The 27,570-nt window shown below is 34.4% G+C and overlaps 5 pseudogenes; all 5 read left to right on the top strand.

The window, feature by feature from the left end:
• The first annotated feature begins 3,980 nt into the window (after window positions 1–3,980).
• LOC149538050 (LIMR family protein At5g01460 pseudogene) lies at window positions 3,981–4,862 on the top strand (annotated as a pseudogene).
• A 152-nt stretch (window positions 4,863–5,014) lies between these two features.
• On the top strand, window positions 5,015–11,203 carry LOC149538049 (7-dehydrocholesterol reductase-like; annotated as a pseudogene).
• Window positions 11,204–11,207: 4 nt separating this feature from the next.
• On the top strand, window positions 11,208–12,031 carry LOC149538048 (LIMR family protein At5g01460 pseudogene; annotated as a pseudogene).
• Window positions 12,032–17,138: 5,107 nt separating this feature from the next.
• Window positions 17,139–18,420, top strand: LOC149538047 (7-dehydrocholesterol reductase pseudogene; annotated as a pseudogene).
• A 4-nt stretch (window positions 18,421–18,424) lies between these two features.
• Window positions 18,425–19,306, top strand: LOC149538046 (LIMR family protein At5g01460 pseudogene; annotated as a pseudogene).
• The last annotated feature ends 8,264 nt before the right edge of the window (window positions 19,307–27,570 follow it).

Here is a 27,570-nt window from a genome sequence, read left to right as displayed (position 1 = left end):
CTTAGGGTTCATACCTTCGATAAACTCTTTTCCCTCGATAAAAAATGTTCTCAAAGCACTACATACCTTTTCTTCTTTATCCTTCAATAGCTTTAAGTTATGCTTCCTTCTATCCCTAGTTAGAATGTAGGTATTTTCTTGCCCATTCTGTATAGCATGTTTGTCAAATTGCCATGACCTACCAAACAACACATGACATATGTTAATAGGCATGATATCACATAGTACCTCATCCTAGTAGCTTGCAATATTGAACTTCACTAACCACTACTCACTGACCATGAGCTTGTGGTCATCTTGCACCCAAGAAATACACTATGGATGTGGGTGATTCTATCTCTTCAGTTTCAACTTTGTGACCATCATTTCTAACACAATATTCTTAGTACTTCCACATCAATGATCACATCACAACACTTATATTCACATATGTACCTTGTGTGAAACAAGCTCCTTCTTTGAACAAATTCATTCTCACCACTAAATAGGACTCTTCTGTTAACTAGGACTTATCCTCCTTCAACATCTTCAAAATGTGAGGATCTAAAATCTTCATCAACATATGCAACTCTAGCCTAACATTCTTTTCTTTGATCTATCCTTTCTTTGTACTGGGAGCATTCAAAGGCTCTATGCCCTTCTTCTCTCTAGTGAAAAAATTTCCCATGAAAGCCTCCTTTTTTAAACCCTTGTCCTTTTCCTTTTCCTCTCCAATTTCTATTTTTTTGATCATGGAAATGATTGGAATTGTTTCCCCTCTAGTTTTGACTACTACTTCCATCATCATCCTTGTTCTTTTGATCATCATTATGGGCTCTAGAAGATCATCTGCTAGATCTTACACTATGACTTCTTGCTCAATTTCTCCTCAACTCTTAGGGAAAACTAGTATGCCTCCTCAATACTATTCATTTAAACTAGACTTAGTTTTTTATTAATACTTGGCCTTAATCCATTAAGATAGCTAGCCACTTTCTCCTTATCATCTTCTACATGGTCAGTTCTAATGAGAACTTAGTAGAACTCTTCAATAACTCTTGAATATATTTTCTCACATGCTTCAACCCTTGCACTTTCCTCAACAGGTCAACCTCATAATCCATAGGAATAAATTCTCACTTAATTTTAGCTACCAATTCTTCCCATCTAGTGATTTTGTCCTTTCCCTTTCGATTTTTCTCCAAATGAACCTCTTGCCACCAGATCTTCACATGTCCCTTCAATTTTGCCTTTTCAAGCTTGACCCTATTAGGATCCTGAATATCTTCATACTCAAAGTACTTTGCCAATTCATTGATCTAATCAATCACATCCTTTGGGTTAAGATTAATCAAAAATCTGGGAAATTAAAACTTAGATCTTTTTCCAATCTTGGAGATGGCCCTAAAAGGCCCCTCTTCCTTTGTGTTCAGAACTGCCTCTGCTTTGGCATTTTCTTCTACTTTTTCTTCATCCTCACTTTCATCTCTTATGGGAAGATTTATTCCACTATTTATTTGTTCTTCCAATACTTTCATTTTTTTTAGAGGGCTCCAAAACCCACAAGTGTTACACATACAACTCTTTTACCATTCTCTCTTTGTGGAGGCATTTTCACACTTTTGGTAAGACCCTAGTGCAAATTGTGTCACAATCGATGATTTGCCTACACACTCATCCCAAACCACACTCCTGCTTTGAACTGCCTCATATTCAATGATCCTTCCACCTACATAAGAAACTTGGCTCTGATACCACTTGATGAAGGGTATTCCCTTAAAATCATAAACTCATAATAGAAAAAAAGAAAAAATGTGAGAACAAAATATGGACCTCTTGTTTGCATCACAACTGTGGAATTATACAATTCACAAGTATAATATGCTAACCCTCATGGGTGCCTTCATCATAGTATCCTACAAGACTAAGCTTCAAACTACCACCTAGAGCTTCCCTAAACCATGTTTGGGCTTTTCTTAAATAGGCAATTTTATGCCACTCAAGAAGGTTCTAGATGCTCAAACTTAATACCTAGGACCAATAGACTCTAATAAATCATATAGATTTGGCTAAATACATCTTTGACAAATTATTTTAGAAGTTTTGGTAGCCTAACTTTGAAAGGCCATAACTCTCAAACTATTTCTTTGATTGGCTACTATAACCACTTTTCAAAAGTGCCAGCTCTTGATCTATAGGATCAAAACTACACAAGCACCCTTTAGTCTAATTTTTGGACCTCATATGTGCACTCTAATGCTTCTAATAGTCAGCCTGAAGATTTTTCTATAAATTTTCCCCCCAATAATATGTAATAACTTCTTTGATACTTAAACTAGAGAAATGAGAATTTTATGGTAGGCTTATAACTCTAAAATAAACCTTCATGTAGAAAATGAGGATATTTGAAGCTATGTAGGCGTACTTCCAGTCCCCCAATTTTAAGATTCGAAACTAACCCATCAAGTAAAACCTTTGTTGGTTCATTTTGCTGATTGTGAAGTTGTAGGGTTCATCTTGTAAGAAGATAGTATTTGGTGAAAGCATTGAATCTAAATCCTAATCCTCAAGTTTAAATGTTCAAAGCTTTACATGCAATTGGTTTGGAATCAAATTCAATGTTCAAATTATGAACAGTTTCAAAGATTATGAACTCCAAGCCCAACTTCATAAGCATGAGTCATATGTTTAGATAATAAGATCATCAGTATGAAGGTTCCAATTTGAAGTTTAGAAGTTTCCATTTTAGAGGTTCATGCAGAATTAATGGTTCAAGGAAAGCCTATAGTTCAAGTTCAAAATGCAGATTTCAAGACATAGTCTCAATTCAAGTTTAAGAAGACTGATTAGGAAGTCAAATTGAAGAATTTGGAGGCACAACATTAAAACTTTAAAGTTTGGGATAAGCCATTATTGGTTTCATCATACAAAGTTTTTTGAAGGTATCCCATTGATTAAAAGAATCATTACCAATATCAATTTCATGTTCATCTTTCTTTTCGAATCAACTCGGATATACATGATCTTTGGATTGTGTGTTTCAAGAAAAGGGATATATTATAAGAAACACAAGTACCATATAAACAATCTGGTTTAAACATAGGCATTTAGATATATCTCGTAATTTGAATCATTTGAAGAAACTCGATTATGGATGTCACTGGAATGCCTACTCGCTGAATATCCTATTGTTATGGAAGGGCAAATAGTGACATCTAGATTCACCTCATCTCCATACAAATTCCAAAGTATACATGTGGAACCCGATTGATGGTATGAAGGGAGAAGTCTGCAAATTTTAAAGACATTGCTAGCCTACAGATGTAGAAGATTTATGTTTGAGTTTGTGCCTCATAAGAGATGTCTACAGCCAGTGGAGATATGGATGAATTGAAGAACTTGCACCAAATCATGTTTGGAGTTGAGGATAGTCATTTAAGAAGTGGCATCAGCATTTGGTTAAATTGTTTGACCAAATCCCGTTGACCTCCATCGGGCAGCCGGTAATGTTCGAGCAGATGGTATATCATAGTTCACAAGGATGGTTCAATAGCTGAATTTTGGGAGTTCTGCAAGAAAAAAAGATTTCAAGGTTTATTAAGGATTTGGCCAAAGCCAACACTTGAAGCATGGAAATTTATTGCATCATATGCCAGTTTTGAAGCAGCACTTCAGTTGCTTTTACCTGGTAAAAAAAGTAGAGGGTTTTGTCTCTCCTTTCTGATTTACAAGGTAAATGGAGTGCTTGCTTATGTTGTCACGTTGGTTACTGTATTGCTATATGGTGGTTGGGATTGTTCAATCCTACAATTATCTATGATCACTTGAGGGGGATATTCGTAGGTAGTTTTATATTTTGTATCCTCCTTTATATTTTTGGACATTGCCAAGACTCTTTAATTATTTTCTTCCCTACTTCTATGTTATCTTCTTAACTATCCTTCTATTTGTTTGAGCCCAAAGAGATGATCATTGTTCGCAAAGTGGAAAGCAAGAGAAAAATGGTTGCCAAAATCTCCATTTTGATGTTGCTAGCTGATGTTTCCAATTGACATGCTTGCATCCATGAAATATACAATGGGGCATGCAAATTAACACTTCCTATGATGAATATGCAATTGGTAATATATATTATAGATGTAGTATTGGTGTTCTTTGTCATACCATTCGCCATGTTTTATTATGAAGGAGATCAGGAAAAGAGTGTTGGTAAAAGGGTTCTTAGTGCTTTGATGTGGGTCATTATGATAGCTGTTGTCATTGGGCTTGTGCTTGGAATTCTTTATGGTCTTGTTGGTAAAGTTGATTTTACTGTACGACATCTTTCATCTGCAACAAATACATTTCCAAGCAATTGGTCTGATCTCCCAAGAAATCGTCCTTGTCTGCAAGGAACAAATTGCAATAATTTATAGTGTGCTGCTTGCACAACTAGTTTATCATCAGAGACTGCTTGGACCATGCAGACGACGTTTCCAGAATATGTTGTAGCTCTTGCTACGATTGTTGGATCAATACTATTTTCAATATTTGGTGGAGTAGGAATTGCATGTTTGCCTTTGGGTCTTATATTTTCTTTCCTTTGTCAACCAAAAGCTGTTATTACTCTTGCACAATATATCAAGGAGGCAACTAAATTAGGGAAACGAGCAAGAAATATAAGAGAAATTGCTACAACACTTCAAAGAGAAGAAAGAAGTGGTAGTAAGGAAACGAAATGGTGAAAGAATGGTAGGGCAGTTGAGAAGGAGCTTCTTTTTCTAGAAGAAGATGTTAAAGGGCTAGAGGAGATGTATCCCCAGGGGTTCTGTCCCAACTATGAGCAGAGTAGTATAGATACTAGAAGAAGAAACTATGGCCAGACAAAGATGATGGGATTTTAATAATAAGCACTATAGAATCAAATAGGTCACCCATATAGTTTCCAATTACAGGTGGACGACAGTTGTTAAAAAGTGGGAGATGCTCTTATATGCCATTGAGGATGAACCGACAAAGGACAAGCTTTGATTCCCCTTTGGTTATCAAGAAATCAATGGAAACAAAGAAGCAGGGGGTTTTGTTGGCATATGAACTTCTAGTGTCGCAACAATCTAGAGAGGTAGTTTGTAAGATTTTAGAGCATGTGGAGCAGGTCCAGTCATTTTCTACAAAAAAATCTTCAACTCAATTAAAATCAAATAATGATTGTCAAATTTCATCAAGGTCTCTAGAACCTTTGGCTTTGAAAATTAAAGTATCAAGTTCAAACGGCCTCTCTCCATCAGATATTGCAACACCTTCATTGGGTATTAGCCACTGCAACATCTGCCTTGCACCTAGTGGAGCATCATCTAGTATCACTAATGTTGTTAAAAGTATTCCAATAGTTCCAAAAAAAGATGAAAGGCTTTCGAATGGGTTTATTAGATGTAAATGGAGAATCTGAAAAGACAAATAGGAAAAGGGGAATTAGAAAGAAGCAGTTATTAAACCAAAGGTCATCATGCAAGAACTAAAAAGTCATTAGAGGGAAACCAAATAGGGGCTGAAGGAGATTATTTATTGCAAATATTTTCCTAAAATAGGGGGTTCGGCCATTTCTAGATACATTCAGAGAGTTGGAGTAGGAGGGGGGAAAATTGTTGATGTATCAGACTTAATATTGTAGAGCCAATAAAGAGGATTTTATGTCAATGGTTTTCTGTTCCATTCAATTAGTCATTACTTCTACATGTCTTTCTTTTTTCAAATTACAGAAGGAGAGAAAAGATGTTTTTTTCTTTTGTCATGAGGATATGAATTAACCACAGCAAGAAGTGCTTTGGCATATTCAGAGAAAGATTCATTAGAAGTCTTTAATCATCTCATTTATTTTACTATTATCATTTGTTGTAGGTTAATTAAATGTTTAGTATATGGATTCATAAGAATTGTGAGTTCTATTGGTTGGTTTATAGATTATAAAGTTTTTCTTGCCTAGATTAAGTCCTGTTTAGGCCTAATTCAGTTTGCCTATTTTTCTCTCGGGTTAATAGCATACCCCATGCTAGTTTAGGAGAGAAACATATTTCCTTGAACATTATTCACATAGGGAGTTGTACCTTAGTTCAGAGGGAAACTAGCTTTTCTCAGAAATAGTTTCCCAACTATTGTGTAAAGTTGTTCTTAATTAAAAATTGGGAAAATGAAAAGGAGAATAAGAAGATGAACAATCTGTTTACCAATAGATTTTTTGATGACTCTGCTGGGGAGTTGGACAAGAAGATCAGTGCTAGAGATTGTTTTTTTAGTTTATTATTGTTATCTCTGCTTGAGATTGGTGACACTGTTTCTTTAAAAGAAACTATTTTATATCAAAGTTTGAAAGATTTGAAAGTTCTTATCATTCAGGTTCCTAGCTCATGTTTTTGGTGACTAAGAGGAAGAATAATTTGGTTTTTCAAGCTACAATATTCGTTTTCTCTGCTACTCAGAAATTGGCGACTCCGTTGTAAAAAAAGATCATGCCTATTAGAAAAGATTTTTGAAGAACTTGTTGGAAAATTGGTTGCTCATGATCGACGTAACATCATTATCTTTCAATAAATATGATTCAGATTTATGTTACTTTGTTGTACAAATAATCTCAAGAAATGTATCGAGGTCAGATTCCTCTCAGAAATGATTTAAAATATAAAAAGATACTCTTGCCATCTATTGAAGAGATTGTGATTGATGATGATCCTATGCTTCAACAACTCTAGAGTAAATTTAAAGAGAGTTTCAGCTATGCCACAAGAAACAACTTGAGTATAGCTCAAGACCATTGGTCTAGAGAATCATGGAAGCTGATTAAAAAGAGATTCTATGTTCTCCAAGAGTTTAGACAGAAAAACATTGATGCGAGTTCTAAAAAGGATGCTTTGTCTTCTCCTATCTTCCCTACTTTGAGAGAACCTAAATTTTCTTCATCCTCAGTATTACCATGGATGAGCCATCATCACGAAGAAGATAATCAGCATGAAAAGAATTTCCAACTTGAACCACCACAAAAAGAAGAAAAGTTTGTTATTATTCCTTGCTTCTCAATAGTATTTCCTGTGGAGTCATTAGTTACACCTTTAGATCCATCATTTAAGGTTGGAAATGAGACTTGTTCTCCTAATACTGAGCCTGATGTAGTAAGTATGAATCTAGAACCACTCTCTAAACTACAAACAAAAGAATCAATTTTTGTCCAGCATGCTGAAATCATTGAAGTTGCAGAAAGTATTCCTAAGGTGGATAGAATCAATGAGCAGAATGAAGAGATCATATCAACCAATGGTTTGAATTCTGAATAGCAAGAGAAGCCTAGTTTCCTAGAAGCAGAACTTTCAGTGAATGAAGATAGCCTTCTCAATGATGAAGAATTGGTAAGAACAGTTGACAAAGAATTTTCTTTCATGCCTTCATTTACCTCTAACTTTAAAAGTTCCAGATTTGAAGAAAATAAGCATAAACTTTTGCATGAATTTTTTGTTCAAGATAATCAGATAGTTAATACATCTCTGGAACATAAAGAGTTTGATTTCATTGAAGATTGTGGCAAAATTGATATTCAATTTGTGAAAGTTGATGATAAGCCTATGTTGGAATCCATTTGTTTCGAAGAAAATGCAATGATTAATCCTGTCAATGAATATTTTGCCAAGTCTGAGAATGTGATTGAAGAGATGACGAGTAAAATTGAAATAGAAGTAGATGGGGATCTTGTTCCAAAATGTTGTCTTCTTGAAAATTAACCTAAAACTAATGTGCTAGTTGCATTATGTTTTAGTAGTTATCCTACTAAATTTGAGAATGTAGATGTTGAAGAAGAAAAGATTTCAGTGACTAGTGAAGTCGTGAAATGTCATATGGAAGATAGAGAAATAGATGTGGACTTTCATAATCTTGAAATGAAGAATGATCAATTCATGGTATCAAATACATGTGGATCTTCTATAGTCAATTCAAATGTAGAGGAATATTTTTTCAAAATTAACAAATGCTAGATATATAGAGGATGTTTCAGTTCTGGTAGAGTCTATGGGTAATAAAGAACCATCCAGTTTTAGCCCAGGCTTCAAATCTGAAATTAACAATGCTTGCAACCATTTTGATGCTAGTATTCTTGATAATTTTGTTGGCAATGAGATAAACATATGTGATTTTTTTTCAGTAGTATACCCACAACCTGATGATTGTCTTTATCCTTCACAAAAGAAGTTAGAATGTTTGAAAAATAGGGATGCATTTTTCAGCTCTGCTTCAGAATCAGAAGTTGTTTTTGATAGTACTTGCAAATAGTATGATGATATTTCTCTCCTAAAAGATTTGCAATGTTCTAATTTTGTTAATTCTGATTTGAAAGTTGATATCCCTACTAAGGATGATAATAGAGAAAATGAAGATAATAATGCTGAAAAAGATGAAAAGAATTAAATTTCAATAATGCATCCAAAATATGTTGAATATTTTCTTCCATCACTGAAGTTTGAGTATGCAAGGAAGGATCTACATGGAAGCACAAACAAATCATAGGTCTATAATGAGGCATGGCTATTTGAAAAGATCTTGTGGGTCATCATGTTGCAAAAGGCTTTGGGGCTTAAGTTCAATAGTGAAGGAGTAGCTAAAGATTACCAATGTTGTTTCAAATTGATGAAGCATCTTCCTCTATTCATAAGAGGTTCATACTTTTCTCTTCCTGTGAATGGCCACATATGAATCTTTCTTCATTGTTGGTCCTACTGGTGAGGTTTCGCTCACCTTTTGTAAATAATTTTTCTTTCCAATTTTGATGTATCTAGTGTAGTTTCTTCTTGTTTAATCTATTGTGGTTGGTTTCTCTTGCTTTGTTTCAGTTTTCTCTACTCCCCTCCGCCCTCCCTATATGCACTTTCTCATTGATCTTTGGACCGACTCTATAGCCTAATGGATAAGGCATGTTCTACGAAACTTTTGATTCTAGATTCTTTATGTACTTTGCAAGACATGATCCCCATTCAGAGCCAGTTGTAGGCGTACTTCCAATCCCCCAATTTTAAGCTTCCAAACTAACCCATCAAGTAAATTTGTGTTTGGTTCATTTCCCTGATTGTAATGTTGTAGGATTCATCTTGTAAGAAGATAGTATTTGGTGAAAGCATTGAATCTGAATCCTAATCCTCAAGTTTAAATGTTCAAAGCTTTACATGCAATTGGTTCGGAATCAAATTCAATGTTCAAATTCTGAATAGTTTCAAAGATTATGAAATCCAAGCCCAACTTCATAAGCACAAGTTATATGTTTAGATAATAAGATCATCAATATGAAGGTTCCAGTTTGAAGTTCAGAAGTTTCCATTTCAAAGGTTCATGCAAAATTAATGGTTCAAGGAAAGCCTATAGTTCAAGTTCAAAATGAAGATTTCAAGACATAGTCTCAATTCAAGTTTAAGAAGACTGATTAGGAAGTCAAATTGAAGAATTTGGAGGCACACCATTAAAACTTTAAAGTTTGGGATAAGCCATTATTGGTTTCATCATACAAAGTTGTTCAAAGGTATCCCATTGATTAAAAGAATCATTACCAATATCAATTTCATGTTCATCTTGCTCATTGAATCAAGTCGGATATACATGACCTTTGGGTTGTGTGTTTCAAGAAAAGGAATATATTATAAGAAACACAAGTACCATATAAACAATCTAGTTTGAACATAGACATTTAGATATATCTCATAATTTGAATCATTTGAAGAAACTCGATTATGGATGTCATTGGAATGCCTACTCACTGAATATCCTATTGTTATGGAAGGGAAAATAGCAACATCTAGATTCACCTCATCTCCATACAAATTTCAAAGTATACATGTGGAACCCGATTGATGGTATGAAAGGGGAAGTCCACAAATTTTAAAGACATTGCTAGCCTGCAGATGTAGAAGATTTATGTCTGAGTTTGTGCTTCATAAGAGATGTCTATAGCTAGTGGATATATGGATGAATCGAAGAACTTCCACCAAATCATGTTTGGAGTTGAGGATAGTCATTTAAGAAGTGGCATCAGCATTTGGTTAAAGTGTTTGACCAAATGTTGATGACCTCCATCGGGCAGTGAGTAATGTTGGAGTAGATGGTATATCATAGTTCACAAGGATGGTTCAATAGCTGAATTTTGGGACTTCTGCAAGAAAAATGTATTTGAAGGTTTATTAAGGATTTGGCCAAAGCCAACACTTGAAGCATGGAAACTTATTGCATCATATGCTATTTTTGAAGTAGCACTTCAATTTCTTTTACCTGGTAAAAAAATTAGAGGGTTCTGTCTCTCCTTTTCAATTTACAAGGTAAATGGAGTGCTTTCTTATGTTGTCATGTTGGTAACTTATATCGCTATTTGGTGGCTGGGATTGTTCAATCCTACAATTGTCTTTGATCACTTGAGGGGGATATTCATAGGTAGTTTTATATTTTGTACCCTCCTTTATAGACACGTTGCACCATCTTCAACTGATTGAGGCTCTTCAGGGAATATTATTATTGATTTCTACTGGGGAATGGAGCTGTATTCTCGAATTGGTAAAAGCTTTGACATCAAATTCTTTACAAATTTTTGGTTTCGAATATTGGCTTGGGTAGTTCTTGTTGTAACATACTACATAAAACAATATGAAGAGTATGGCAGAATAGCTGATTCTATGTTAGTCAGCGGCATATCGATGTTAGTATACATAACAAAGTTCTTTTGGTTGGATTCTGGGTACTGGAGTACCATGGGTATCGCTCATATCCAAGCTAGCGTTTACATTTATTGATGTTTTCTGGTTTTGGGTTTCATCTATTTATACATCTCCAACAATATATCTTGTATGCAATTCCATCAATTTGGGTCTTCAGCTCTCCCTCGCCATACTTATTGCTGGCATTGTATGCATATACATCAATTATGACTATGACAGGCAACGGAAGCTGTTTCACACAACAAATGGTAACTGCTTAATCTAGAGTTAGCGACCATTAAAGATAAAGGCTCATTACAAAACTACTAGTGGTGAGACAAGGCGCAACCTTCTCCTGATGGGGTATCTGTCAACATTTTAATTGTGTCCTAGAAATTCTAGCAACATTTTTCTGGACATTGTTGAGACTCTTTAATTATTTTCTTCCCTACTTCTATGTTATCTTCTTAACTATCCTTCTATTTGATTGAGGCCAAAGAGATGATCATTGTTTGCCAAGTGGAAAGAAAGAGAAAAATGGTTGCCAAAATCTCCATTCTGATGTTGCTAGTTGATGTTGCCAATCAACATGCTTGCATCCATGCAATATACAATGGGGCATGCAAATTTACACTTCCTACGAAGGATCTGTGGTTGGCAATATATATTATAGATGCAGTATTGGTGTTCTTTGTCATACCGTTTTCCATGTTTTATTATGAAGGAGATCTGGAAAAGAGTGTTGGTAAAAGGGTTCTTAGTGCTTTGATGTGGGTCATTATGACAGCTGTTGTCATTGGCCTTGTGCTTGGAATTATTTACAGTCTTGTTGGTAAAGTTGATTTTACTGTACAACATGTTTCATCTATAACAAATACATTTCCAAGCAGTTGGTTTGACCTCCCAAGAAACTGTCCTTGTCTGCAAGGAACAAATGGAAATAGTTTACAGTGTGCTGCTTACATAGCTAGTTCATCATTAGAGACTACCTGGACCATGCGGATGACCTTTCAAGAATATGTTGTAGCTCTTGCTATGATTGTTGGATCAGTACTATTTTCAATATTTGGTGGAGTAGGAATTGCTTGTTTGCCTTTGCGTCTTATATTTTCTTTCCTTTTCTGACCAAAAGCCGTTAATACTCATGAACAATTTATCAAGGAGGCAATGAAATTAAGGAAACGAGCAAGAAATATAAATAAGCTGCTATAGCACTTCAAAGAGAAGAAAGAAGTGGTGGTAAGGTAAGGAAATGGTGAAAGAATGTTAGGGCAGTTGAGAAGGAGCTTCTTTTTCTAGAAGAAGATGTTAAAGGGCTAGAGGAGATGTATCCCCAGGGGTTCCATCTCGACTATGAGTAGAGTGGTATAGATACTAGAAGAAGAAACTATGGCTAGAAAAAGATGATGGAATTTTAATAATAAGCACTACATAATCAAAATGGTCACCCATACAGTTTCCAATTATAGGTGGGTGATAGTTGTTAAAAAGTTGGAGATGCTCTTATATGCCATTGAGAATGAACCAACAAAGTACAAGCTTTGATTCCCCTTTGGTTATCAATAAATCAATGGAAACAAAGAAGCAGGGGGTTTTGTTGGCATATTAACTCCTAGTGTCACAACTATCTATGGAGGCAGCTTGTAAGATTTTAGAGCACGTGGAGCAGGTCCAATCATTTTCTGAAGAAAAATCTTCAACTCAATTAAAATCAAATGATCATTTTCAAATTTCATCAAGATCTCTAGAACCTTTGGCTTTGACAATTAAAGTATCAAGTTCAAACGGCCTCTCTCCATCAGATATTGCAACACCTTCATTGGGTATTAGCCATTGCAACATCTTCCTTGGACCTAGTGGAGCGTCATCTAGTATCACTAATGTTGTTAAAAGTATTCCAATAGTTTCAAAAAAAGATGAATGGCTTTCGAATGGGTTTATTAGATGTAAATGGAGAATCTAAAAAGACAAATAGGAAAAGGGGAATTAGAAAGAAGCAGTTATGAAACCAAAGGTCATCATGCAAGAACTGAAAAGTCATCGGAGGGAAACCAAACAGGAGCTGGAGGAGATTATTTATTGCAAATCTTTTCCTAAAACAGGGGGTTTGGTCTGATACAGTCAAAGAGTTGGAGTAGGAGGGGGGAAAATTGTTGATGTATCAGACTTAATATTGCAAAGCCAATAAAGATGATTTTATGTCAATGGTTTTCTGTTCTATTTAATTAGTCATTGCTTCTATGTGTCTTTCTTTTTCTGAATTATAGAAGGAGAGAAAATATGTTTTATTCTTTTGTCATGAGGATATGAATTAACCACAGTAAGAAGTGCTTTGGCGTATTCAGAGAAAGATTCATTAGAAGTCTTTAATCATCTCATTTTTTTTTGTTAGTGTTTTCTATAGGCTAAATAAATGTTAAGTATATGGATTAATAAGAATTGTGAGTTCTATTGCTTGGTTTATAGATTAAAAAAATTTTCTTGCCTATATTAAGTCATGTTTAGGCTTAATTCAGTTTGCTTCTTCTGCTCTCGGGTTAAGAGCATACCCAGTGCTAGTTTAGGAGAGAAACATAATTCCTTGAACATTATTCACATAGGGAGCTGTACCTTAATTTAGAGGGAAACTAGTTATTCTCAGAAATAGTTTCCCAATTGTTGTGTAAAGTTGTTCTTCACTAGAAATTGGGCAAATTAAAAGGAGAATAAGAAGAAGAACAATCTATTTAGCAATAGATTTTTGGCGAGTCCTGCTGGGGAGTTGGACAAGAAGATTAGTGCTAGAGATTGTTTTTTTAGTTTATTATTGTTATCTCTGCTTGAGATTGGCGACTCTGTGTCTTTAAAAGAACCTATTTTATATCAAAGTTTGAAAGATTTGAAAGTTCTTATCATTCAAGTTCCCAGCTCATGTTTTTGGTGACTAAGAGGAAGAATACTTTGGTTTTTCAAGCTACAATATTCATTTTCTCTGCTACTAAGAGATTGGCGACTCTGTTGTAAAAACATATCATGCCTATTAGAACAGATTTTTGAAGAACTTGCTGGAAAATTGGTTGCTCATGATTGAGGTAACATCATTATCTTTCCATAAATTTGATTCAGATTTCTGTTACTCTGTTGTACAAATAATCTCAAGAAATGTATTGAGGTCAGATTCCTCTGAGAAATGATTTAAAATATAAAAAGAGACTCTTGCCATCTGTTGAAGAGATTGTAATTGATGATGATCCTATGCTTCAACAAATCTAGAGTAAATTTAAAGAGAGTGTTAGCTATGCCACAAGAAACAACTTGAGTATAGCTCAAGACCATTGATCTAGAGAATCATGGAAGCTTATTGAAAAGAGATTCTATGTTCCCCAGGAGTTCAGACAGAAAAGCACTGATGCGAGTTCTAAAAAGGATTCTTTGTCTTCTCCCATCTTCCGTGCTTGGAGAGAACCTGAATTTTCTTCATCCTCAATATTACCATGGATGAGCCATCAACACAAAGAAGGTAATCAGCATGAAATTCATTTCCAGCCTGAACCACCACAAAAAGAAGAAAAGTTTGTTATTATTCCTTGCTTCTCAATAGTATTTCCTATGGAGTCATTAGTTACACCTTTAGATCCATCATTTAAGGTTGGAAATGAGGATTTTTCTTCTAATACAAAGCTTGATGCCGTAAGTATGAATCTAGAACCACTCTCAGAATTGCAAAAAAAAGAATCAATTTTGGTCCAGCATGTTGAAATCATTGAAGTTGTAGAAAGCATTCCTAAGGTGGATAGAATCAATGAGCAGAATGAAGAGATCATATCAACCAATGGTTTGAGTTTTGAACAACAAGAGAAGCCTGGTTTCCCAGAAGCACAACTTTTAGTGAATGAAGATAGTCTTCTCAATGGTGAAGAATTGGTAGGATGAGTTGACAAAGAATTTTCATTCATGTCTTCATTTACCTCTAATTTAAAAATTTCCAGATTTAAAGAAAATAAGCATAAACTTTTGCATTAAGTTTCTGTTGAAGATAATCAGATAGTTAATACATCTCTGGAACATAAAGAGTTTGAATTCATTGAAGTCTGTGGCAAAACTGATATTCAATTTGTGAAAGTTGATGATAAGCCTATGTCAGAATCTATTTGTTTTGAAGAAAATGCAATGATTAATCCTGTCAATGAATATTTTGCCAAGTCTGAGAATGTGATTGAAGAGATGACGATTAAAATTGAAATAGAAGTAGATGGGGATCTTGTTTCAAAATGTTGTCTTCCTGAAAATCAACCTGAAACTAATGTGCTAGCTGCATTATGTTTTAGTAGTTATCCTACTAAATCTGAGAATGTAGATGTTGAAGAAGAAAAGATTTTAGTGACTAGTGAAGTGGTGAAACATCATATGGAAGATAGAGAAATAGATGAGGACTTTCATAATCTTGAAATGAAGAATGATCAATTCATGGTATCAGCTACATGTGGATCTTCTACAGTCAATTCAAATTTAGAGGAATAATATTTAGAATTAACAAATGCTAGATATATAGAGGATGTTTCAGTTCTGGTAGAGTCTATGGGTAATAAAGAACCATCCAGTTTCAGCCCAGGCTTCAAATCTGAAATCGACAATGCTTGCAACCATTTTGATGCTAGTATTCTTGATAATTTTGTTGGCAATGAGATAAACATATTTGATTTTTTTCTAGCAGTATCCACAACCTGATGATTGTCTTTATCCTTCACAAAAGAAGTTAGAATGTGTGCAAAATAGGGATGCATTTTTCAGCTCTGGTTCAGAATCAAAAGTTGTTTTTGACAGTGCTTGCAAATGGTATGATGATATTTCTCTCCTAAAATATTTGCAATGTTCTAATTTTGTTAATTCTGATTTGAAAGTTGATATCTCTACTAAGGATGATAATAGAGAAAATGAAGATAATAATGCTGAAAAAGATGAAATGAATTATATTCCGGTAATGCATCCAGAATATGTTGAATATTTTCTTCCATCATAGAAGTTTGAGTATGCAAGGAAGGATCTACATGGTAGCACAGATGAATTAGAGGTCTATAATGAGGCATGGCTATTTGGAAAGATCTTGTGGGTCATCACGTTGCAAAAGGCTTTGGGGCTTAAGTTCAACAATGAAGGAGTAGCTAAAGATTACCTATGTTGTTTCAAATTGATGAAGCATCTTCCTCTATTTATAAGAGGTTCATACTTTTCTCTTCCCATGAATGGTCACATATGAACCTTTCTTTATTGTTGGTCCTATTGCTGAGGTTTCACTCACCTTTTGTAAATATGTTTTCTTTCCAATTTTGATGTGTCTAGTGTAGTTTCTTCTTGCTTAATTTGTTGTGGTTGTTTTCTCTCACTTTGTTTTAGTTTTCTCTGCTCGCCTCTGCCCACCCTATATGTACTTTCTCTTTGACCTTTAGCCCAACTCTATAGCCCAATGGATAAAGCATGTTCTATGAAACTTGTGATTCTAGATTCTTTATGTTCTTTGTAGCACATAATCCCTATTCAGAGCCAACTGTAGGCGTACTTCCAGTCCCCCAATTTTAAGCTTCCAAACTAACCCATCAAGTAAATCTTTTGTTGGTTCATTTTTCTGATTGTGATGTTGTAGGATTCATCTTGTAAGAAGATAGTATTTGGTGAAAGCATTGAATCTGAATCCTAAACCTCAAGTTTAAATGTTCAAAGCTTTACATGCAATTGGTTCGGAATCAAATTCAATGTTCAAATTCTAAACAGTTTCAAAGATTATGAATTCCAAGCCCAACTTCATAAGCATGAGTTATATGTTTAGATAATAAGATCATCAGTATGAAGGTTCCAGTTTGAAGTTCAGAAGTTGTCATTTCAGAGGTTCATGTAGAATTAATGGTTCAAGGAAAGCCTATAGTTCAAGTTCAAAATGTAGATTTCAAGACATAGTCTCAATTCAAGTTTAAGAAGACTGATTAGGAAGTCAAATTTAAGAATTTGGAGGCACACCATTTAAATTTTAAATTTCGGGATAAGCCATTATTCTTTTCATCATACAAAGTTGTTTGAAGGTATCCCATTGATTAAAAGAATCATTACCAATATCAATTTCATGTTCATCTTGCTTGTTGAATCAACTCGGATATACATGATCTTTGGGTTGTGTGTTTCAAGAAAAGGGATATATTAGAAACATAAGTACCATATAAAAAATCTATTTTGAACATAGGCATTTAGGTATATCTCATAATTTGAATCATTTGAAGAAACTCGATTATGGATGTCACTGGAATGCCTACTCGCTGAATATCCTATTGTTATGGAAGGGAAAATAGCGACATCTAGATTCACCTCATCTCCATACAAATTCCAAAGTATACATATGGAACCTGATTGATGGTATGAAAGGGGAAGTCTACAAATTTTAAAGACATTGCTAGCCTGCAGATGTAGAAGATTTATGTCTAAGTTTGTGCTTCATAAGAGATGTCTACAGCTAGTGGAGATATGGATGAATCGATGAACTTCCACCAAATCATGTTTGGAGTTGAGGATAGTCATTTAAGAAGTGGCATCAACATTTGGTTAAAGTTTTTGACCAAATTTCGATGAGCTCCATCGGGTAGTGGGTAATGTTGGAGCAGATGGTATATCATAGTTCACAAGGATGGTTCAATAGCTGAATTTTGGGACTTCTGCAAGCAAAACAGATTTCAAGGTTTATTAAGGATTTGGCCAAAGCCAACACTTGAAGCATGGAAACTTATTGCATTATATGCCAGTTTTGAAGCAACACTTCAGTTGCTTTTACCTGGTAAAAAAAGTAGAGGGTTTTGTCTCTCCTTTCTGATTTACAAGGTAAATGGAGTGCTTGCTTATGTTGTCACATTCGTAACTTAAATTGCTATTTGGTGGCTAGGATTGTTCAATCCTACAATTGTCTATGATCACTTGAGGGGGATATTCATAGGAAATTTTATATTTTGTATCCTCCTTTATATTAAAGGACACGTTGCACCATCTTCAACTGATTTAGGCTCTTTAGGGAATATTATTATTGATTTCTACTGGGGAATGGAGCTATATTCTCAAATTGGTAAAAGCTTTGACATCAAATTGTTTAAAAATTTATGGTTTGGAATATTGGCTTGGGCATTTCTTGTTGTAACATACTACATAAGAAAATATGAAGAGTGCAAAAAAATAGCTAATTCTATGTTAGTCAGCGGCATATCGATGTTAGTATAGATAACAAAGTTCTTTTATTGTTAGTCTGGGTACTGAAGTACCATGGATATCGCTCATAACCAAGTAGGCTTTTATATTTATTGATTTTGTCTAGTTTGGGTTTCATCTATTTATACATCTCTAGCAATGTATCTTGTATGCAATTCAATCAATTTGGGTCTTCAACTGTCCCTCGCCATACTTATTGCTAGCATTGTATGCATATACATCAATTATGACTATGATAGGCAAAGGAAGCTATTTCACAAAAAAAATGGTAACTGCTTAATCTGGAGTTAGCCACCATTAAACATAAAGGCTCATTATGAAACTACTAGTGGTGAGATAGGGCGCAGCCGTCTCCTGATGGGGTATCTCTCGGCATTTTCATTGTGTGGCAGAAATCCTAGCAGCATTTTTTTGGACATTGTCGAGACTTTTTAATTATTTTCTTCCCTACTTCTATGTTATCTTCTTAACTATCCTTCTATTTGATTGATCCCAAAGAGATGATCATCATTTGCCAAGTGTAAAGCAAGAGAAAAATGGTTGCCGAAATCTCCATTCTGATGTTGCTAGCTGATGTTGCCAATCGACATGCTTGCATCCATGCAATATACAATGGGGCATGCAAATTAACACTTCCTATGAAGGATCTGTGGTTGGCAATATATATTATAGATGTAGTATTGTAGTTCTTTGTCATACCATTCACCATGTTTTATTATGAAGGAGATCTGGAAAAGAGTGTTGGTAAAAGGGTTCTTAGTGCTTTGATGTGGGTCATTATGATAGCTGTTGTCATTGGGTTTGTGCTTGGAATTCTTTATGCTCTTGTCGGTAAAGTTGATTTTACTGTACGCCATCTTTCATCTGCAACAAATACATTTCCAAGTAGTTGGTTTAATCTTCTAAGAAACTGTCCTTGTCTGCAAGGAACAAATGGCAATAGTTTATAGTGTGCTGCTTACACAGATAGTTCATCATCAGAGACTACTTCGACCATGCAGACGACCTTTCCAGAATATGTTGTAGCTCTTGCTACAATTGTTGGATCAGTACTATTTTCAATATTTTGTGGAGTAGGAATTTCTTGTTTGCCTTTTGATCTTATATTTTCTTTCCTTTGCCAACCAAAAGCCATTATTACTCATGCACAATATATCAAGGAGGCAATTGAATTAGGGAAATAGGCAAGAAATATAAAAGAAGATGCTAAAACACTTCAAAGAGAAGAAAGAAGTGGTAGTAAGGTAAGGAAATGGCGAAAGAATGTTAGGGCAATTGAGAAAGAGCTTCTTTTTCTAGAGGAAGATATTAAAGGGCTAGAGGAGATGTATCCCCAGGGGTTCTATCCTGACTATGAGCAGAGTAGTATAGATACTAGAAGAAGAAACTATGGCCAGACAAAGATGATGGAATTTTAATAATAAGCATTACCGACAAAGGACAAGCTCTGATTCCCCTTTGGTTATCAATAAATCAATGGAAACAAAGAAGCAGGGGGTTTTGTTGGCATATTAACTCCTAGTGTCACAACAATTTGGAGAGGCAGCTTGTAAGATTTTAGAGCATGTGGAGCAGGTCCAGTCATTTTCTACAAAAAAATCTTCAACTCAATTAAAATCAAATGATGATTGCCAAATTTCATCAAGATCTCTAGAACCTTTGGCTTTGACAATTAAAGTATCAAGTTCAAACGACCTCTCTCCATCAGATATTGCAACACCTTCATTGGGTATTAGCCATTGCAACATCTGCCTTGGACCTAGTGGAGCATCATCTAGTATCACTAATGTTGTTAAAAGTATTCCAATAGTTCTAAAAAAAGATGAAAGGCTTTCGAATGGGTTTATTAGATGTAAATGGAGAATCTAAAAAGACAAATAGGAAAAGGGGAATTAGAAAGAAGCAGTTATGAAACCAAAGGTCATCATTTAAGAACTGAAAAGTCATTGGACGGAAACCAAACAAGAGCTGAAGGAGATTATTTATTTCAAATCTTTTCCTAAAACAAGGGTTTCGGCCTTTTCTAGATACAGTCAGAGAGCTGGAGTAGGAGAGGGGAAATTGTTGATGTATCGGACTTAATATTGCAGAGCCAATAAAGAGGATTTTATGTCAATGGTTTTTTGTTCCATTTAATTAGTCATTGCTTCTATGTGTCTTTCTTTTTCTGAATTACAGAAGGAGAGAGAAGATGTTTTATTCTTTTTTCATGAGGATATGAATTAACCATAGTAAGAAGTGCTTTGACATATTCAGAGAAAAATTCATTAGAAGTCTTTAACCATCTCATTTATTTTTTTGTTAGCATTTGTTGTAGGTTAATTAAATGCTGAGTATATGGATTCATAAGAATTGTGAGTTGTATTGCTTGGTTTATAGATTAGAAAGTTTTTCTTGCCTGGATTAAGTCCTGTTTAGGCTTAATTCGGTTTGCCTCTTCTGCTCTCGGGTTAAGAGCATACCCCATGTTAGTTTATTAGAGAAACATAATTCCTTGAACATTATTCACATATGGAGTTGTACCTTAATTCAGAGGGAAACTAGTTATTCTAAGAAATAGTTTCCCAATTGTTGTGGAAAGTTGTTCTTCATTACAAATTGGGCAAATTAAAAGGAGAATAAGAAGAAGAACAATCTGTTTACCGACAAGCTTGTATGAAAAACTTAATAAAAATAGCAAGTTCCAGAAAAAGTAACCAACCTATATAGTAGTCCTTATTGAAATAAAAAAGACTAAAAATAAATTTTTTTGGGTGATGCAAGATTTCTCTTAGACCCAAGATACTCCTACATCAATCTTAGAGATGGAAGTCTACATACTAGAAAACGTCATTGAGAATTAGAAGCTTGATATAGAACTTGCATTTGAGAAAGTCAAGTCTATAAAGTAGAAAATAAGGGAATCCTTGAAGACAAGAAAAGAGATAGAAATTCAATAGGGTGACACCAATAGAAGGAAGAAATCATTAAAGAACTACTTGATAAATGGAAATCTAGTGAATCTAATTCATCAATAGAAGAATTATTAGATAGAAACAATACTTTGAATGAATAAGTTAGAGCCCTAAAAAGAGAACATGAGATGCACTTAGTATGGGTATGTGAAGTGATGGAACAAAAGAAGAAAGATAAAGAAGACAAGGCAGTGACTGATGAAGATAAGAGACAAATGACTACAAGACTTGATGAGAGGATCAATGAAGTATAGAGATTAACCCAAAATTAGTTTGACATGGTTAATCATTTAATTATTGGAAATCATGAGACTAGAAGAAAGGAAGTAGAAATTAAAAATTTTAAATATGAGAATGATAGATTGGTGAATGAGTTGATAGCTGAAAAAAATCCATGAGATTACTTAATGAATAAATGAATTCACCAAGAAGATCTCATAACACTTTTTGACCAGGCTATGCCAAGTTCCTATTTGGTGTTGATCAAGAGGAACAAATGAATTAGAATAGAAAGTAAAAGAACAAAATTCCTACTTGATGTCATTGTGGGAAAGTGTGACATACAACAAAAGTCTTTAGGATAAAAATTGGTAATTCAAACCCTAAACCTAAATTTAATGGAAATTGCTTTAATTGAAATAGTCATAGACACCAAACACATGCATGTAATCATAGGTTAGTAAAGGATCTAGATTTCAAGGGTACTATTATACATGTGAAAAGTATGGTCACAAGGGACAAGAATGAAGATCTAATGATAAATGCAATTGGATACCTAAGAATCAAGTGAATGCGCCTAGACAATGAAATACTATAGATTGGGATTACAACACCTAGATGACTTGTTAGTTTTGTGGAAAGAATGAAAATATTATAGCCAACCATTTGAAGGAACATCTTAGATGTGAGAATTGGAAATGTTTTGCTCTAGCTTGTTTTCATTATTAGAAGGTTGATCAACTAAGAAGAGAATTTAGAAACTATGCATTAACATATAATGATGACTTAAATAGTGGAAATGAAAAAGTTAATGCAAAGGAAGTAAAAACCAAGCTGAATCAAACTAGAAGATGAAAATTGATAAAGGCAATAGTGCTAACGGTGAAGTTGTGATCACCAAATTCAATAGATTAGGTGAATCCCTCACCTCAAACTAAATGATAAGGTATGTATGTGACTATGTTCCAAATTTATAAATCATAAATGAGTTCCTAACAGTATATGCTTATACATCCAAATCAGCATGATAGATGATGTACAAGGATAGATCTAAGGTTTACAAAGTAAAATGATTTGTGGTGCCAAGTTGAAAATATGGTAAAGATTGAGTGCCACTTTTAGAGTCTAGTCAATATGGATTGACTTTTGGTAGTGACCAGATTTTATTTTTAAAGTTACTAAAGATTCAATGCATGTTGTCAATATCTTAAGTGAGTTGTGAGTAGTTGTCCATTGTAGAGTCGAGACTGAGTTGTGAAGGTTGTTTGAATTTTAAACCCTAATCTAAATAAATGGAATCAATTGCATCTGCAAGAAAGAGTAAGGATATATTAAAGGGTATTAAAGCTTAGATAGCTCAAAATGAAGTGTACACCCCACAAAAATTTAGCACATATCCCAAAGTTTCATTAACTAGAGATTCTTTTGGATCATTATCTGTGATTTAACCAAGAGTCATTATGGTTCACAATGCTAGATCATGTTACATGTGTAAGATTGGAGAGATTGAAGTATTTGAGTTGAGGAGTGTGTATGGAAAGGTTTGTGAGAATGAAAAACTTTAAAATGAACATAAGGTAGTATCCAAGGAAGGGTTAATTCTTTCCCCAAATTTCCCAAAGGGTTTAAAGGTATAATGGATCAAGATTGTGTTGAGCCACATTCATGAAATGAAATTATAGTTAGAGAATGGGCTGGTAAAAATCACAAAGACTAGCATCCATCATGTCAAAAGATACCCCATTCTAGATATAGTAAAGACTATTCATTCTTAAGAGAGAGATATGATTTGATGAAGGAGCATTCTTGGTTGGTTGGAAATCCCACATGTTGGGGTATTATAGATTTGGATTTCAAGGAATCAATTAGAGAAGAGGTGGTACTCAGTCGATACTAAGTTGTTCATAGTTTCTATGATAACCAATTGACTTAGTTAATGAAGAAATTAAAAAATGCTTTGGGTACTCGACAGATAATGTAACCTGAGTTTACTCTAGGATTTCAATAATAGTGTTTCCTAAGTTGGATTGGTCAATGAGGGAAATTGGTTATTCTTTGTGGAATGCTAATGCTTGGTGGTTTTTCCGAATACTCAATTTGGTCTTCATCTATGTTGTGCCCAAGTTTTCTATGATCCAACTGTTGGCATTTAATTTAGGTTATGAGTAGTTAATGAATGTTGCAATCAACTTGTGGCTTATGAAAATATTTAAAGTAAGGGTTTTTGTTTAATTTATAATTGGCTAGGCCAACTTATGGCTTAGTTGGGTATAAGTAGGGGTGTATTGTAAAGTCGTAAGTCATATAATGAAATAATCATCAAGATTGAAGAAGAGAATGAAGTGTAGGAGCCAATTTTGAGAAGGTCTAGTAACTAAGGCTCGGATAACTAGGAGATTGCTTATTGGGCTTGTGAGAAGAAGTTGAGATTTCTTTGAGGTTTTCTACTATAGTGTAGATCTAGACTAGCTAGGATAAGGATTGAGTTGGCTCTTGAGGGATCTTCCAAAACTATTTTTGCAATTTCTTTTTTATTTGACCCTAGCCCAAAAGGCCTTACATTTGAGCATATTGCATGTAAACAATTATCATATATTAATAAACTCTCGATAATTGGTATCACATTTTTCATTGATGTTGTGTTTCTACTATATGGTTATTTGAAGGGATCTAGATTAACTCTAATAGGGGTACCCTTAGTTTCTCACTACATTAGGTAGTATAAGAGCTTAGTTGTTCCTAAGTGTGTATACTGAGTGCCTAAGTTGAGGTAATTTGCACCAAGACTTGGGTGAAGGATGGAAGAGAAGGTTGATCTCATGGAGATGATTGATTTTCTTAATTTGTGGATTTATTGCTTTATGCTTGCAAATAATCTTAGAAGATGCCTCCAAGAATATTGGACCCAAGGGAGGTTGATGGTCTATATGATTCTGTGGAAGCAAATTTCTCAGTGAAAAAGCCATTGATGAAGAGTGATATGATTACTAGAATTATAAGTGTTATAGCTGGTGTACCTCACCATGTTGGTGCTGAAGATGTTTATGAAGAGATTGCTAAATAATTTTAATTCATTGGATTGAGTAGTGAGGACATAATTGATCATGTGGAGAGACCTACAGGAAATAGGGTTGGTTAGTTTGCTAGGTCCAAATCTTAGTTGTTGAAGATGAAACATAAGATAGATGTTTCAAATTTCTTAGGTACTCTAAATCTTGAAGACTTGATTAATTGGATTGGTGAATTAGAAGGCTACTTTAAGATTGAGGATATTGAGGATCCACTTAGAGTAAGGTTGGCATAAACTAAGTTGAGAGGAGATGCTTCTCTTTGGTGGAAAGAACTGCAAAGAGACAGAGAGGAGGAAGGTAAAATGAAGATCCCTAGATGGGGGTTGATGGTAACTAAGTTGATGGCTAAGATCATTTGTTCTAATTATGAACTTGAGTTGTTCAAAAGGATGCAAAATTTGAAACATAATGATAAGACAGGGAAAGATTGTACCAAGGACTTCTACAAGTTGACTATTTATTCTGGGCATAGAGAATTGTTAAAGGAGAAGGTAGATCAATATATTAATGGTTTGAGATTCAATATATAAGATAAGGTTGGTGTGTTGAAGATTATTTGATTAACGATGCTTACTATCATGCCCTCAAGGAAAAAGATAAGTTGAAAAGGAAAAGTCAAAGTAACTCTGTAGGAAAAGAGAAGTACTATAGCTCAACAAAAGTGAAATTGAGCATTGAAGATGAACTAAAACCTATTGATCGTAATAGAAGGATGGGTAGAGGTGAGTTCTGTTGGAAGATTGAAAAGATTGGTTTGATAATGGTATGTTACTTTCATGACTAATTTTTTCATTGCTGTCAACATATCATGTTTGATGTCTTCTATGGTATTTGACGGAAGAACAATGAAAATATTAAGAAGAATATTGGAAAGATTGAGTTGGTATGGATGGCTAGTTGAGCATGATAACCACTTGAGGTTATGGGAGATACTTCTAAGTATCTAGTATATGTAGTTAACATTGAAAGTGGAAAGAATAAGTCTAGCAAAAATTACGTAAGTTTTGGTGATGTCTATTCTAAGATAGATTTTTCAGAGGAATGTTCTAGTAAACTTGTTATATCTCTTCACAAAGCTAATATTTTGAGGATCGAGGTTGAGGACATGAAGAAGACATATTGAGGATGATGTGGCTAAGCTTGCTCATAGTACTATTTTGTGTATGGAGAGTTATTCAAGTTACAAGGAAGAAGTCTAAGATTATTGCTATGTGTAATATTCTCTTAATGAGGTCCTATAATAATTATTTTAGAATAAATAACAACCAATTGAGAAATTTTTTTATGGACTCGGTATAAAGGAAGGAAATTTAAATTTACCATGGTATGTGTTGATATGGATGAATGAAAATTGTGAATGTTTGGAAAGTAGCAGAGCGTACAGAATGCAAAGTTGAGTAGAGTAGTGCAAAAGTGAATGAAACTTCATTGCTAAGGTTTTACTAAGTGATCTAAGGCTTTATATTTGGGTCTGAGGTTTGTGACCTAGTCTAAAAGTTCTGAAAATGATTGGTTTGGTTGATATGATAGAGGAAAGAAAAGAAGAAGATACCAATAAATTACTTGTTTGAGTAGTGAGCTCTTCTTGTAGTTGAAATTGCATTTTTGGGTAGTGGGCTCTTCTTGCATACATTGTACCACAACTCTTAATAGGGTTGGAATTTTCTAATAGGGATTCAAAGTCTCCTAATAAGGACTCATTGTACTAAATGTTGTTATAGACTCCTAATAGGGTCTATCCTCTAACAAGGAATATTTATATTAGTACATCATCTGGTGGGCATCATTCTCACTAGAGTTTTTCCTTTGATCAAGGGTTTTCCTAGTCAACATATTTGGTGTAATTATCTATGTGCATCTCTATATGGTTGTTATTTATTTTGATTGAATGGTTAAGTTTGTTTAAGCAAGATAAATGTTTTAATTGTTGGATAATTGATTCACCCCCCCTCCCCAAGCTCTCTTGGTGGACTATTGATTCTAACAAGTTTAAGGGTACTTGTTATAGATGTGGTGAAAAAAATACTATTGTAGTGAAGGAGGTTGAAGACAATGATATTCAATCTAAGAAAGGAGAGAGTTTGGTAGATCGGTGAATACAGATTGGTTGGAGGACATTAGAATATTGTTAGAGGTCTAGTTTGTTCAGGACTTTTTGTAAGTCTGGTGGTAAACTGATGAAGCGTTCTCCCCTTGATACCATAAACCATAATAGAAAACAAAGAAACAACAACAAATGTGAGAACAAAATATGGACTTCTTATTTATGCCACAAATGTGGAATTATAGAATTCACAACTACAATATGCTAACCCACATGGATGCCTTCACTATACTAATTTGCAAGACAAGCTACTCGAGATAGTTATAAATACTCAAATTTAATACCTAGGGCCAACAGACCCTAAAAATACATATGGAGTCAGCTAAATGCATCCTAGATAAATTATTTTAGAAATTTTGGCAGCCCAACTTTTGATGGCCATAACTCTCAAATCATTCCTCTAATTGGCTATTATAACTACTTTTTGGAAATGCCAACTCTTGATCTATATGCTCAAAATGGCACAAGAACCCTTCTATCAAGTTTCCAGGCCTTATCTAAGCACTCTAAGGCCTCCAACATTTAGCTTGAAGATTTTTTTGCAAATTTTTCCATGAAAAATCTGCAATAACTTCTTCAATACTTAGGCTAGATCAATGAGATTTTTATGGTAGGCTTATAACTCTAAAATGAAGCTTTCCATAGAAAATGAGAACATTCCAAGCTCATATAACAAACTTACTCAAAATAGCAAGTTCTCATAAATAGTAACCACCTTGTCTACTAGTCCTTATTAAAATAGAAAAGACTGAAAAGAAAATATAGTTTTTGGATGATGTAAGATTGCTCTTACATATAGGATGCTCTTGCATTAGACACCTAGGGTAATTTAAGAAGTGACTCTATCATGTCTCAGGTGTTTAGAGGAAAACCAAGATGGTTAACCTCTTCCCTTGCTAGCAATGATGAATCTTCCATTGGCCTCCCTTTACATTTGACTAGATATTCATCATAAGTTCTATTCTTAGTACTTTTTCCAACATGACTATCCAGCATCTCCTCAATATCCTTTGTAGCTAAACTAGTTTTTGGAATACTCCACTATGCTTCTACAACTTCATCATCATCACCTCCTTCATAATACTCTATCAAATATGAAATGTTAAATACTGGTGAAATATTCAATTCAGCAAGTGACTCCACTTCACACGCATTTCAAGAATCATGCCTTTTCACTATCTTGCATAGTCCAAACTTCTTCATCTTCATCTTATTATATGTTACCACTAGACAATGCTCCTTTCTCAAATGAACCATGACTTCATCTCTAGTCTAAAATTCCTTATACCTCCTTTTCACATCTACCTTAGCCTTATACTATGTATTCATCTTTA

Source organism: Cupressus sempervirens, chromosome 9 (genome assembly GCF_028749045.1).
Source record: "Cupressus sempervirens isolate cs-2001-9-10 chromosome 9, ASM2874904v1, whole genome shotgun sequence".
Taxonomy (NCBI): domain Eukaryota; kingdom Viridiplantae; phylum Streptophyta; class Pinopsida; order Cupressales; family Cupressaceae; genus Cupressus; species Cupressus sempervirens.
The sequence above is the reverse complement of the archived record's forward strand: the minus strand, read 5'-3'. Positions and strand labels throughout refer to the sequence as shown.